This window comes from Oculina patagonica, chromosome 7 (genome assembly GCF_052425735.1).
Source record: "Oculina patagonica isolate OP01 chromosome 7, crgOcupat, whole genome shotgun sequence".
Classification (NCBI taxonomy): Eukaryota; Metazoa; Cnidaria; class Anthozoa; order Scleractinia; family Oculinidae; genus Oculina; species Oculina patagonica.
Window position 1 is genome coordinate 11,630,620 of NC_135764.1, and position 15,292 is coordinate 11,645,911.

At 40.1% G+C, this 15,292-nt stretch overlaps 1 non-coding gene and 1 pseudogene across 1 annotated transcript; one reads left to right on the plus strand and one right to left on the minus strand.

Moving 5' to 3' along the window:
- Positions 1 to 12,536: 12,536 nt before the first annotated feature.
- On the plus strand, positions 12,537 to 13,648 carry LOC144660099 (uncharacterized; annotated as a pseudogene).
- Positions 13,649 to 14,792: 1,144 nt separating this feature from the next.
- LOC144661784 (small nucleolar RNA U3) lies at positions 14,793 to 15,015 on the minus strand. Its single transcript, XR_013572351.1, has one exon. It is a non-coding gene; the product is annotated as a small nucleolar RNA U3 (small nucleolar RNA).
- Positions 15,016 to 15,292: the final 277 nt, after the last annotated feature.

Here is a 15,292-nt window from a genome sequence, read left to right on the forward strand (position 1 = left end):
CAAACACCGATGTCGCCAAACAAAATTCGTCGTGAAAGCTACAATATTGAGAAAGGACACAACTTTTTTCGAGCAACAGCAACTGGAATGTCATACTTTGTCCACCACGTATTGCAATTTGGTTGCTTTTACAGTCAACTCTATCTCTCTTAACGGACACCTCTATAAGATTGTACAATAGTGCCTTTATATAATTTTGCTGTGGTTTACCAGCACAATAATGAACAGCTATTGATTAGTAAGAGCGCGCGAAGCAACCTCAGTTATTGTATAAAACATTACGCTTTAGGTTTCGTACTAGGCATGTATGGAGGTAAAGATTTATTCTCAACGCGATGAAATTCACTCGAAAAGTTATAGCGAGCATTATGCTAAACTTTAATATCGCTTAGATCAATTTCACTCAAGTGTGTAACATAGGAATAAGCAGTGGGCATTGGTTATCGCACGTAGAGCAATTTTCACTCAAGTGAATCCAGCTGATAATAAAATGCTTCAGTAGAGCGGTTTTCACTTGAGTGTCGAAAGTAAATTGCTACATGTATTTGATTGGTTCACTGGTTTGTCTGTGTCCTTTGTGATTGGCCAGAGTAATTACTTTGGTTTTGGTTTTACGACACTCAATTGAAAACTGCTCTAAGCAGGATAAGGGCCTGTTTACATGATTCCGGAATGACTTTCATTCCGAAACTCGTTCCGGAATGAAATTCGTTCTGCATATACATGACAGAGTCGACCGGTTCAACCAAAGGCATTTTCACGTGCACGATTTCCGCGCGAGATCAAAACAAGGTGGTGCATGTTTCGCGCGAGATCAAAACAAGATGGCGCATGTTTCGCGCAAACATGTTTTTGTTCCCATTAATGGCCGTATCTGCAGTTTTAACGAGTAATTTGACCTTAGAGCTGCTTCTTTGAGCTAAACAGTAAATGCTATTATGTTTTTTCGCTCTGAATTCAAACTGTGGAGTCCGAATGCGGTTCAACAAGTTGCGAGTTCATCTCGGAACGAAATTCGTTCTGTGTTTACATGATACCAGAATGAAATGTCATTCCAGAACGAAACTTTCATTCCGGAATTAAAACCGGAATGAACTCATTCCGGAATGACTTGTCTTTCGTCTCGGTATCATGTAAACAGATACAGAGAAATGTATGGGGATGGAATGAACTCGTTCCGGAATGAAAGTCATTCCGGAATCATGTAAACAGGCCCTTAGTTAGTGATCCGTCACGTGTACATCAATTTCACTAAAGTGTGCAACACAACAGATAAATGACTGACAGTAGTAAGAATTAGTTAGCTATCGCACGTAGGGTCTGTTTCACTCAGGCGTATAACCCAACAGTTAAACAAAAGTAGTAAGCATCAGCTAGTTTCTGCACGTAGGGTCTGTTTCACTCAGGCGTATAACCCAACAGTTAAACAAAAGTTGTAAGCATCAGCTAGTTTCTGCACGTAGGGTCTGTTTCACTCAGGCGTATAACCCAACAGTTAAACAAAAGTTGTAAGCATCAGCTAGTTTCTGCACGTAGGGTCTGTTTCACTCAGGCGTATAACCCAACAGTTAAACAAAAGTAGTAAGCGTCAGCTAGTTTCTGCACGTAGGGTCTGTTTCACTCAGGCGTATAACCCAACAGTTAAACAAAAGTTGTAAGCATCAGCTAGTTTCTGCACGTAGGGTCTGTTTCACTCAGGCGTATAACCCAACAGTTAAACAAAAGTAGTAAGCATCAGCTAGTTTCTGCACGTAGGGTCTGTTTCACTCAGGCGTATAACCCAACAGTTAAACAAAAGTAGTAAGCGTCAGCTAGTTTCTGCACGTAGGGTCTGTTTCACTCAGGCGTATAACCCAACAGTTAAACAAAAGTTGTAAGCATCAGCTAGTTTCTGCACGTAGGGTCTGTTTCACTCATTCGTATAATCCAACAGTTAAACAAAAAGTAGTAAACATCACCTAGTTTCTGCACGTAGGGTCTGTTTCACTCAGGCGTATAACCCAACAGTTAAACAAAAGTTGTAAGCATCAGCTAGTTTCTGCACGTAGGGTCTGTTTCACTCAGGCGTATAACCCAACAGTTAAACAAAAGTAGTAAGCATCAGCTAGTTTCTGCACGTGGGGTCTGTTTCACTCAGGCGTATAACCTAACAGTTAAACAAAAGTAGTAAGCATCAGCTAGTTTCTGCATGTAGGGTCTGTTTCACTCAGGCGTATAACCCAACAGTTAAACAAAAGTTGTAAGCATCAGCTAGTTTCTGCACGTAGGGTCTGTTTCACTCAGGCGTATAACCCAACAGTTAAACAAAAGTTGTAAGCATCAGCTAGTTTCTGCACGTAGGGTCTGTTTCACTCAGGCGTATAACCCAACAGTTAAACAAAAGTTGTAAGCATCAGCTAGTTTCTGCACGTAGGGTCTGTTTCACTCATTCGTATAATCCAACAGTTAAACAAAAAGTAGTAAACATCACCTAGTTTCTGCACGTAGGGTCTGTTTCACTCAGGCGTATAACCCAACAGTTAAACAAAAGTTGTAAGCATCAGCTAGTTTCTGCACGTAGGGTCTGTTTCACTCAGGCGTATAACCCAACAGTTAAACAAAAGTAGTAAGCTTTAGCTAGTTTCTGCACGTGGGGTCTGTTTCACTCAGGCGTATAACCCAACAGTTAAACAAAAGTAGTAAGCATCAGCTAGTTTCTGCATGTAGGGTCTGTTTCACTCAGGCGTATAACCCAACAGTTAAACAAAAGTTGTAAGCATCAGCTAGTTTCTGCACGTAGGGTCTGTTTCACTCAGGCGTATAACCCAACAGTTAAACAAAAGTTGTAAGCATCAGCTAGTTTCTGCACGTAGGGTCTGTTTCACTCAGGCGTATAACCCAACAGTTAAACAAAAGTTGTAAGCATCAGCTAGTGTCTGCACGTGGGGTCTGTTTCACTCAGGCGTATAACCCAACAGTTAAACAAAAGTTGTAAGCATCAGCTAGTTTCTGCACGTAGGGTCTGTTTCACTCAGGCGTATAACCCAACAGTTAAACAAAAGTAGTAAGCATCAGCTAGTTTCTGCACGTGGGGTCTGTTTCACTCAGGCGTATAACCCAACAGTTAAACAAAAGTAGTAAGCATCAGCTATAGTTATTGCACGTTGGGTCTAATTCACTCAGGCGTATAACCCAACAGTTAAACAGCAGTGTTAAGCATCACTTACCTTTAAATCAATTTATGGACTTGTACCATCTTATCTAAGTGACTTGGTGAAGGTTAAGCAAACGAGCTCATACTCGACATACTCGTTACGCTCAAATAGTAGCCTATTATAAGAAGTTCCACAGGAGACAATGCATGCTCAACACTTGGCGGCAGGTCTTTTACTTCAGCTGCACCGGCTTTATGGAACAGCTTGCCGGCCGACCTGCGTGTTATCACGACACTTGGTGTTTTTAAAAGTAAAATTAAGACATTTTTATTTCGATCAGCATTTTAATGTATCTTTTTAATTTTTTACACAATATTAAGCGAATAAGTAAATTTCTAGCAAGGGATAAATTAGAAATGGTTTTGCACGCGTTTGTTACTAGTAGAATTGATTATTGCAATGGACTTCTTTATGGGCTACCGGACTGCGAGATTGCTAAATTGCAGAGAGTGCAGAACGCCGCGGCTAGGCTGCTTACTTCGAGTTGTAAATATGACCACATCACGCCTGTTTTACAAGAACTACACTGGTTACCTGTTAGATATAGAATTCATTTTAAAATTTTACTTTTAACTTTTAAGGCTCTTAATGGGATGGCTCCAACTTATATTAGTAACTTAATTAAGGTAAGGAAGCACGCACGCTATTCACTGCGCTCTATAAATTCAGGTACGCTTTTAGTGCACCCAGAAGGGAAAATGAAAAAGTCTTTTGGTGACAGATCTTTTAGTGTCAGTGCACCTACACTTTGGAATGCGCTTCCAGCTAGCCTTCGTAATATTAGTTCTATTTTTAGTTTTAAATCTCGTCTTAAAACATATCTTTTTAAATTAGCTTTTTTCTAACTTTTAGATCTAGCGAACATTATTGCCCCCGCAGGGTTTTGGCCCAGAGGCCAAAACCCGAGGAGGCATCATTGTAATCCGCGCGAATATAGAGTATATATATAGTATATACTGGGAAAAATCTCGATTTGATCAATTTTTGCCCGCAAATAGTCTCGGGAGTTGAAAATGCCGACAAGCTGAAAGCCCGCAAGTAGGTATCGGGAGTTGTAAAATGCCGACATACGGTGATTGATCAATGATGACGCAAGTAAACGATGATTGGGTAATGATGACAGCCCAAGCATGAGCACGTGCACGGATGACAACAAGCAAACAAACGACGCTTGTAAACGTTGATTGCAGTTGGGCAGAATTTTGAAAAAGATAATTTCAGGTTTTATTCGAGGCCTATTCATTTCACAATGCCTAAAAGCCGAAAGCAATGCAATTGTTGAAAAGACTTCGCGATAATTAACTAAGTAACTTGCGGAGTGAGTGGCCGAAGAAGAAATATGTCTAGGAACACGTACGAACATATCAAGCCATATCTTCAAATTTAGTCCAAAACCGCGATTTACCAAGCGCAAACTACTTGAACGGAGAAAAGCCTTGATCAGTCAATCTTCGGACGAGATTTACAAGAAACTTAAAAAAAAGATCTCGAGATAATTGTTTAAGACTCGCGGCAGGCGAAACCGGAAACCAGAAGCGAGCGACTTTTAGAAAGTCAAGCGTTTTCATTGTCAAAGGTGAGAAATTCTTTCGGTATCCTTTCCTTTTAAAAAGTTGATCGTTGTCATGAAGCGTGATTTACGATAAGAAAGCCTTTGTCCAACTGACCGTAATATACTGGGCACAAACTACTTGAATGGAGAAAACTTATGCGGCATCAAGAAAAGAAATTCAAAAGAGATCTCGAGATGCATTGTGATTATTTAAAACTCGCGGCAGGCGTGTTAGATTCGAGCCCGCAAAGCGGCCCATTCAAAGCGACGAAGTCGCGAAAACGAGCCACGCAAGTCGCGATAGGTCGACCGTGTTAAATTAATAAAGACGACGGACTTTTTCTAAAGTCTAGCTTGAGTCTAGCTGAGATCCCCACCACAGCAAAACATGACAAAATGATGTCAAGATGATGTTGCGTTCTTGTAATTAAATGATTTACCGTATCATAATTAATAAACATCCAAAATAGAAAATTAATTTCTAATAAAATGTCTGAATTGTAGAAAAGGATGAACAGCAGAGAAAAACCGATAAACATCGTCGAAACTTCGGGGGCAACCTAGTGTCAGCTATTTCTAGTGACAATGTGTATATAGTTAGTATATTTTAATATTTTTATGTTTTAATATTGTAATGTATATAGTTAGTATATTTTAATATTTTTAAGTTTTAATATTGTAATGCGCTTTTGCTCATTTATATGTTAAAAAGCGCAATATAAATTCATAAATTATTATAATTATTTACTATATTTTACCTTTAGGTTTTAGTTAGTTTCAGACGTCGAACTTCTGCCGAATTTAATTCGTTTAATTGAATTCGACACGGCAGAAATGCGACGTATGAACCGGGCCTTACTAGCTTTAGTTTTTATCAAAATATAGTTTGCATTTTGTTGTAAATATGTTGTATAACTTATTTATATATATACTTTTTATTGTTTTTAATTACATTCTGTAAAGCGCTAATAAATTATTAAAATAATTTAATAATTTATAGAGCGCTTTTTACATATTTTGATCAAAAGCGCTTTACAGGAATGATAATACCCTCCGAGATCTGCATAATTCTTCATATCATACAAAAGCCGAATTCAATAATTGCTTTATTATCCATTCAAAATATTTCCAAGAGCTTTAAAAACACAAAATGAATTAAAATGGCTACTAACTTCGGCGTAGAATTTTCGCTAACAGTGGCCAATTCCTCCGGTGTCGCTGGTTTTTTGATGTTTCTCTCCTGAAGATAAGCTTTAAAAATCAAGTGACTTCCCTTCGAAACTTTTTTGATGTTTTTGCTATCTTTATCATCTAATATTTTGGCCATTTTTTCGTCGCAATGTTGAAATTTAACGACCATTTTCGCCTTCGGCTGAGCTCTGTACAAAGCCGTTGTTGCGTGACGTCAATCGTCCAATAATTTTTCTATTATTGGACGATTGACGTCAATCGTCCAATAATTATTACGTCATTCGTCCAATTATAGAAGCGTCTTCCAAATTTGGTCGGCGCTAGCCGGTTAGTTGGAATTAGCCAGGGATTGGAAGCCAATCAGAAACGAAGAAATATTTTGAATGAATAATAATAGCAATTATTATACATTGTAGTCACTAGCTGTCTTCTCATTGGCTAAGAGCCTACAGCTAATTCTGGGAATCCGCGCAACCCCGCGCAACCTACAGATAAGTGAATAATCTGCTAGCAGATTATTCACTAATCTGTAGGTTGCGCGCGCAATGCATGATTTCCAAGAGGAATGTGTCAGGCATCTGGCGGCGAAAGAAATTCATAGTTCGTCGATTCACTTCTTCAACCGAGAAATAGTTTGACCAAAGTTCAAAAATTGCTGACAATAAAGTTTCGGAAATCACTAAATGACTAATTAACAATTAGACTACGAGCCCGAGTTTTCTATGAGCAAATAGTCAACGAGGCGCAGCCGAGTTGACTATCGCTCATAGAAAACGAGGGCGACTAGTCTAATTGTTTTAGTAGAAACTCTAAAGGATTGCAGTTCAAAACCTACAATATTGTGCACTTTGAAGACAAAAATCAAGAAAATTTACCGCTTAAAGAGCTACGCGCGCGCGCGACTGTTTTCTATCGGCGAATAGAAAACAGTGGGAGAACCAATCAGATTCGTGGATTTCCAATAGAACACAGCTGAGTTTCTACTAACAAAAATTAGAAAGGAATTATTCCACGATTTAGTAGGACCACCAGCCGGAATTAGCACATGTTTTGAAACATGTTGAAATCGTTTATCATTACTTCCTTTTCCAGAAAAACAATGTATAATAAAACAATTATTAGATTCGGTTTATGTGATATTCGGAATAAACGGCTGATAACACTTACCTCGACCTTGATTATTCCGGATATCACAAAAACCTCATCCAATATTAGAGATATTTACGTTTTTGTGTCTAGTGCGAAGCGCAGACACTAAGCTATAACGCTAAAATTTTTCAGTAAGTACTTCATATACGGCAAATTATGACGTCATACTAACCAAATTCCACTGAGATTTCTAATACGTGACAGCGTACACGAAGTTTTTTACAGAAATGCTTCTCTGCATAATAGTAATCGATAATCACTCGTTTTGCCTTCGTTACCCCTTCGTTATTCCTTCGTGAACAACTGATGAAAACGTAGAACAAACGGAACAAGTCTAATTTGAGATAATTAAGACATTAATTACGTCAACAAACGTCAACACAAAAGTATTGTGCTAAAAATAATAAATTCTCGGACGTTTGAAGACTTTTGTCTCTTCATTAACGTTAAAACTGCCGTTAACAGACAGCACGCGCAAGACCCTGCATTCAAATGGGATGAACGTTGACTTTGCTTTCTTGTGACAGTGCAAGCGCGCGCTTGCGGCAAAGATGCATTTTAAATTAATTTAAATGTACACGCGCGTGCTGTCTGTTAACCGCATTTTTTACACTTACGAAGACGCGCGTGACGGTATTTTTAACGCTCACGAAGAGACAGAAGTGTCGAAACGTCCGAGAATTTATTGTCTTTTAGCGCATCAACAATACTTTTGTTCAGATGTACGCGAGAGTAATAGCCCATTTCCGAGTTCTCGCATTTTAGAGATCTGGTGCCGAAATCGACTCATGAGATCGAGGCTAAGTGCATTGCATTCCATCCAACATGGAGGCTTCGAGTGAAAAAACAACATGCAGTGAAAATTTCTCGAAATTAAAGGTCGATGAGTTGAAAAATTATTTGCGAGAGAGAGGTATACAATTAAGCGATGGTAGCAAAGGAAAACGGAAAGCTGAACGTGGCCATCACGAAACAATTCAACCTGAAGCCAAGAAGACTTTTGAACGAACAAAGATTTTCAGGTGAATAATCTTCTTTACCTACCAAATAATTGTAAAGGTCTCCGAACGTGAACTCTGGAATTTTCGAGAAGTTGTGGGTCCAAGCGCTCAAAGTTTTAGGGTCTGGCAACTTCCATTCACTTGTTTGCAATTTGTCCTCCAGTAGCTTTGTGCGGTCTTCGGCAGAATCATCCAGTTTCCTCTGCTTCATTGCCGCTGCTTTCTGGCATAAATCAAGCAATTCAGCTTTTCGTTTTTCTTTGCCACCATCGCTTAATTGAATACCTCTCTCTCGCAAATAATTTTTCAATTTATCGACCTTTACTTTCGAGGAATCTTCACTGCATGTTGTTTTTTCACTCGAAGCCTCCATGTTGGATGAGATGCAATGCACTTAGCCTCGATCTCATGAGACGATTTCGGCACCAGATCTCTAAAATCTCTAACTCGGAAATGGGCTATTTATTTAAATCTCTTAATGTACAAATTGCTTCTCTGATCATGGCGCGTGCCCGATATCTTACATTGTGACAATGCGAGCGCACGAAAAAAGCACGAAAAAAGCGCAAGAATCGTCCATCTCTAGCTTCTATTAGGCGACTCTAGCTATTATGCAACGTCTATTGCAGATGGCTTTCCAGCATCACCTTGCACTTGTTGATAACTTCTACCCATATTTCTTCACTACACTGTTGAAGCTAGAATCCTCTACAACTATAGTCTATGCCGACAAAAAACCTAATAAATGCACTACCGTGACCGAGCAATACAGTAATGCACAAAGCTCAATAAAGCTCAGCACTAGACACATGTACGCAGTGCGGACCTATTTTTATATTATGCAAACGAGGAAAGTGATGACGTCATTAATTGTTCCACAAAAAGATGAAGCATTGAATCAAGAATATCTCTAGGAATATTTGAGCTGTATTCTTCAAACTTGGCACGATTAATGTACACCACAAAAGACACAAAATGACATCTGTCGTGTCGTTGTCATGGTAACAGTTTTGCTGCAAATACCTATTTTAATTAATACTGATATCCCTAGTTTTTGCTTAATCAAAGATGATCCACTCCCAACAAGCTAATGAGGAGAGTTAGTGTAAAAGGACATCATGTGTGTTCCAAGTTGGACCCTCTGTCCCACTTTAAAGGGTTGCAAATTGAGATATTTGGTTTATGACAGAAAGAGCCTGGAACCAAGAGTGTTGCCATGGTTACATCATAGTATGAGCTATCTTGCACCTTTAAGGAATCTCACTACTGATGCCAAGTTTCAGAAATATCACCTTTATATTTTCAGAGATATCCTTGATTTTGTGATCTATCTTTTAGTGGAACAATTTATGACGTCATCACTTCCTCATTTGCATAACACAAAAACGTGAATATCTCCTAAACGAAAGAAGATCTTTCAAAACGGTAAACGCCATTCTTTTTTATTTGTAAATGTCTTTTAAAAAAGCATTAATTAATTTTTACTTCATAGGCACTTTAAGGGTTTGTATAGGAAATACAGGAAATAACAGGAAATATTCGCCACCGAAGAGCCATGGGTGGCTGGGGCAAATTCTCCTATGAGTTTTTCACTTGAATGTTTAAGCATTTTTGTGAGTATTTAAAGCTCAATTGACCCAATCACTCTAATTGGGGCATCACCGGAAAGAGCTTTTCCTCCTGCAGAGTTTGAGTGTAAGTGATGCCTTTTTTGATCAAAGATGATTACGTCACAAGTGGAAGAAAGAGCAGCGATCGTCAAGGCCGGTTTAGGCCGGTACGGGAGCCAATGGGTTAACATACCACATAAAGCAATAGGAATTTTCTCGATTAAGTACAATAACCACTCCAGGAGAATGTCCACTTTTGGAAATGTGGAAAACAATAGCGTGACGTAACAACATGGCGGTTGTCAATTCTTCCCGAGTGGACTCCACTAGAATTTTATTTTTGCCTTTTTTCAAGTTTTCCCGTGGTGCGTTTCCTGCCAGATGGTAACACAAGACAAAGAAAGCATTGAAGAAGCGTTATGCGTGACAATTGTGTAAAATCACGGCGGATTGTGCGTGGAGGTTAGAATTTACTTTCGATGCGTATGTTTGTTTTGGTTGTGTTTCGGGTCGTTTCTTCAGCTTTAATCCCGTGTATCTCTTGTGAAAAATTTTTCTGAGCCTTGAAAAAATTCAGGGATGTTCTACAGTTATTCTAGTTGCTCTGTGCAAAATCTGAGCGATGGGCCGCAATTTGGGTGGATGGGCCGCGATTTTTGCTGGAAGCCATCGTCTACGCAAAGTGAGACTGCTTACAACTAATCTGTTTGGGCTTCTTTTCGTTCGCTTCAGTCGATGACTTGATGGATAAAATTGTCAAAGAACATCTTAAATATATCCAGGATCGCCACAGATTATCTACTGGACGTGTTTAAAGACACAACAAGGTTAACAAGGGCAACAGGATGCGAGCTTTGTTTTCTTTCTGGTTTCTTTGGACCGAAGGTCTTAGCGCGGTTGAGAGTCGGTTGAAAACCGCGAAAGCACATTGAAATGTATTAAAAGGAAGGGTATCTGGCAAAAGAAACCAAGCACAGAGTCGCCTGAAGCGAAGGAAATTATTTTCTTGATTAGATTCAATTTCTTGATAACCTGGAGTTAGAAAAACATGGAAGGAATGAGAACCCTGGCGAGCTGCGTGTTTGCGCCATGCCAGGGAAGGCGAAGGAGACTTCAGTCAATGTATGTTCGTTCATTTCAGTGGAGTCAACTTAATTCTAACCAGCTAGGAGCTAGGAGTTCTGACGGTCTTGTTGTTATGTTTATAAGGAGCTCAAAATGCCATGATGTTTTCAAATGATTGAGCTAACCTTCGAGTTGAGGTCATCGGTCTAATTGATTTCCTGGCCAGCTATTTTGCGAAGCAGAGTTTGACACCTTTTGACGCCTATTTGTTGATCGAATATATGTTAGAAAGGTTTGTTGTGACTCATTTTTATTGCAAGATAAAACTCAGTACAGCTCACTTTATGTTTTCACTACAAGACCAGCAGATTATGAGCTGCGCGAAGGATTTTTCTTTTCTAATATTTTTATTGTGTTGCCAAGCCAGGCTGTTTGATTTGCAGCAATGTAATGCCACTGTAATGTGTCGCTTCCTTCGACGCGTGTTCAATTTTCTTGACTCAGTTGCGCCAAATATTTATGTGGCTTCTGGGAAGCTATTTACTTTTTCGTTTTATTCGTAAAAAACAAGTAATAAGTTTAACGGCTTATGCAAACCTTCGACCATCAATTTGTTAGACCGGTCAGTTCTGGCACGATACCAACTGTAAATGTTTTCATGTCAGTTTGCGACATCGCATTTAATTTTTGAATTTCGAGACGCCGCCAAGCTAATGCCCGGGATAATTGTGAGAGTATCTTATCTGAAAATCGGAGTTCATAGCTCCTGTTAATTTACCAAACCAAATGCTTAGTGTGTCACTGATATGTACATAGCGCGCGACGGAAAACGTTCGTTTCCGCTTTACTCACTCTCGACCAAGAGAGATAAACGGCATATTTTTTTTTTCTGCAAGCCGTGCATGATGTGGCGTAAACTGCGAGAGTATCATATTTTAAAAGCGGAGTTCATAGCTCAGTTCTTTTAATTTACCAAACCAACTGCATAGTGTGGGCATAGCGCGCGACAGAAAAGCATTTAAAATGCAAGCGCTACGGTCTCCGCTTTACTTATTCCTGTCCAAGAGAAGCCAATGGCATATTTTCTTCTTTCTGTAAGCTGTGAATTTCCGCTTAGTTAATAGAACGAAGCTTGTTTCATTCGAGTTCGAGTTCTGTACACTTCGCTGTTCTAGATTTCGATCGACAGAGCAGGAATATTTTATGTCAACAGACCTCGCATCATGTGACTCAAAACTCGAGCAACGATTGGATAACTGTTTGTTTTGATCTGCGGATCAAAACATTTCCAAAAGTGGACATTCGTCTGAACTGATAACGTTCATCTCCAAGCTTCTCCAGTGAACCTTCGCTCGAACTTATACCAAATGCTAGGAAAACCCCAAGACTCCGAGACTCCGAGACGGAGGTTTTAAAAATTCGAGATTTCGAGACGTTCATAATATCAATGAATCCAAGATTACGAGACTTCATTTTAAAAAGCCGAGATTTCGAGACTTGGCGAAATTTGCCGAGATTCAAGCTTATTTATTTGACCATTCCATACCCCTAATACAACGTCTGGGCCGCCTGTGGATCCAGGCGTAATTTATGCATGGTGTTTAAGCCCAAAACAAAAGACCCGTCTAATAGTGACGCTGAGCATCAACCGGATGTTTTGAGCGTCACCATGGTCACAAAAGATGTTTTTTTCCTTTTCACCGTCGGTGAAGCCTAAACTCGCGCCAGTTGAACTAGTATAACAGAAATTCTGTTGCATGTTCTAAACATCGTGATGTCTTCCAAGAACGCTGTAACCATTGGAAGTCTTATTGAAAAAGACTTAAAGGAGGCCTATTTTTTACTACAGTATCCGTCTTCCTATAGCAAAGGATACAGATTCTTGAACGATAAAAAATACCGACTATTCGATTATCCACCGTCACTGAGGGTGAGTCGAACTCTGTCGGCATTTAAACATCTTCCCGCAGCCGGGAATGAAATTCCAATTATTTTGGAGTGCGCACCAGAATCGTACTTGCAACAGCATTGGAAACAATGGCTTCCCGCTTTCCCTCCCGTAGTTATCAAGCCATCGGACGAAGGACTGCAGGATGACATTCCACTCGTGACGACAGCGGCATTCCAAGGCATCCCGAAGCACAAGCACGGCGTAGATCCAGATATTTTGTATGAAGTACAACTCAAGAGCTCGATACTTGACATCAAAGCGCCAACGCCAAGACGAGTTGTCTGCCATTTTGCGATAAATCAGAGAAGTGCACGGCTGGGAGGGAGAGATTTTGTTCCAAGAATTTATCCCTGGTGTCAAAGAAGTGCACTGTTGCCATTTCTTAGATTGGCACAGCGATTGCAGCACGATTTAATAAGTATTGCGTTACCTCCGTAGAAGTGGACTGGGACAAACAAGAGGAGTATGAACACCTTTTGTACCAAGAGTTCACTTTACCAATTAAAAATTATCTTCAAGAGCGACGCTACTTTGGCTTGGTCAATTTTGAGGTCTTGATAACAGATCACGGGAATTATCTGGTCGATGTTAACCCGAAAATTGCTGGTGATACCGCACATGTATTACTGGCTCGCTACATGGCTTTAGATTTTGGCTTAAAGCATTCCAAAATGTTTTTTTTCTTCAACAAGCACTGAACGTCAGCTGGGAAGTTGGTTGAGAAGGCAAATGGCATCAACAAAAATGGCGAGGGAATAGTTATTGTTCTGTCTGCCGCTAATGCGGACACAGGATGCAACAACAACAACGACGACGACGACGATGTCAACAACAACAACAACAACAACAAACAACAACAATGCGAGTCTTTCTTGTGTATTTTTGCCAAGACACCAGAAATGGTACAAACTCTCTTTCACAGCATGGACAACTGATATCATAATCAATTCACTGGACATGTTACCGGGACATGTTAACAGTCTTCCTCTTCAATATGGTGTCCATTTTTCATTTTAGAAAAGTATAGACTGATTATGCGTGGTTGCATCCGAACAGATAACGTTCAGTTTTTAGAGCACTAGAGAGATTAAATATGTCGTTTATTTTCCCACGAACGGAAAAAATTCTACTCCGTTAGCCGTATAACGCCATGTCCCGCCACCGATTTTTAGCATAAGCCCACTCTATATGCTAACGATCAGTGGATTTTTAATAGCATAAATACCCAGGAGACCAGTTTTGATCACAAAGGAACATGCCAAAGCCTTTCAGGTTCTCATTCAAAACGATCATTTTCTTGTCAATTAAAATTCTCTTCTAGTATAGATTATTTTGAAATCACTGTAATGTATTTGTTATACAGTCAACTCTCTGTTAACGGACACCCGTAAGACAGACATCTCCATAAGACGGACACCTGGTGTTGGTCCCGTCCTCGCCGTTTCTCAGCCATTGTACTGTAACTTAACTCCCCATAAGACGGACAGTTGGAACCAGTCCCGACGGTGTCCGTTTTAGAGAGAGTTGACTGTATTATTTGCACGTAAAAACATTACACAGACGACCGCTAACGTCTGCGGCGATCACGATCACCGTTGCTCTACCGACTGAGCTACAAGGCCAGACGGCAGCAGGTCAAGGTGGCAATTTGTGGCAAGGTAATACAGTAGAATCCCGATTTCTCGAACATTCAGTTCCTCAGAAACTCCCTATTTCTTGAACCAATTTTCGTTTCCCTTGGATAGTGCTTCTCTGTAATTTTACCTACGATTTCTCGAAGCAATTACTGAATATTTTCGTTCCCCCTGGAGGTTCGAGAATTCGGGATTCTGCTTTATATCAAGGCCCCGTCAGACCCTACGGTTATTATCATTAGCGAAAACTAAAAGTAAGCGATTTTTTTTATTAGCGTCTCTAATTTTGGAATTAAAAATAATTATGTTATATTTCTGTTGTGAACATTTCTTAGACTAACTATATTACTTGTAGACTACTTTTTTCACTCTCCGCTCGGATTTAAGCCGGCGTAGCCTCCTTTAGAATTGGTTGGACTCTTCCTTTCATTAGAAGAAAAACAAAGCCGCTCTGAATGCGATCACCTCCTCCAGTTCCCCCACAAAAGGAGGAAAAGGAACGGTCAACAATCGCCGCCGACCGATTGCCCATGAAAGACAAAGTCGGCGACGTGCTTCGCGCTCAGAGGTGAACGCTTCGCATCGTCACCACGGTTGATGATGTTGTCTTTGTTAGGGTACCAAGACGGGACGCGTACTATAGAAATGATCCTGGTAAGTTTTTTTTATGTTTAAGGCGAACGAGCGGCCCCCACGTAGGGTTAGTGCAATGGCCCTCGGACAAAAACGACTGATCCCACTCAATGGCGGAGGAGTGCAATGCCTTATGATCGGGTACGCCTGAACGGAGGGACAACCATGTCGCCAACCCGGGATCGGACCCCGCCTCCAACAAAAATTAAACAAAAAACAAAAAGTCCTCCAAAAATGAGAACAGGACGGACACAGGAACAAGTGTGCAGTAGACCAATTAAGGACACCAAGCACAAAAGCTCCACATAAAGG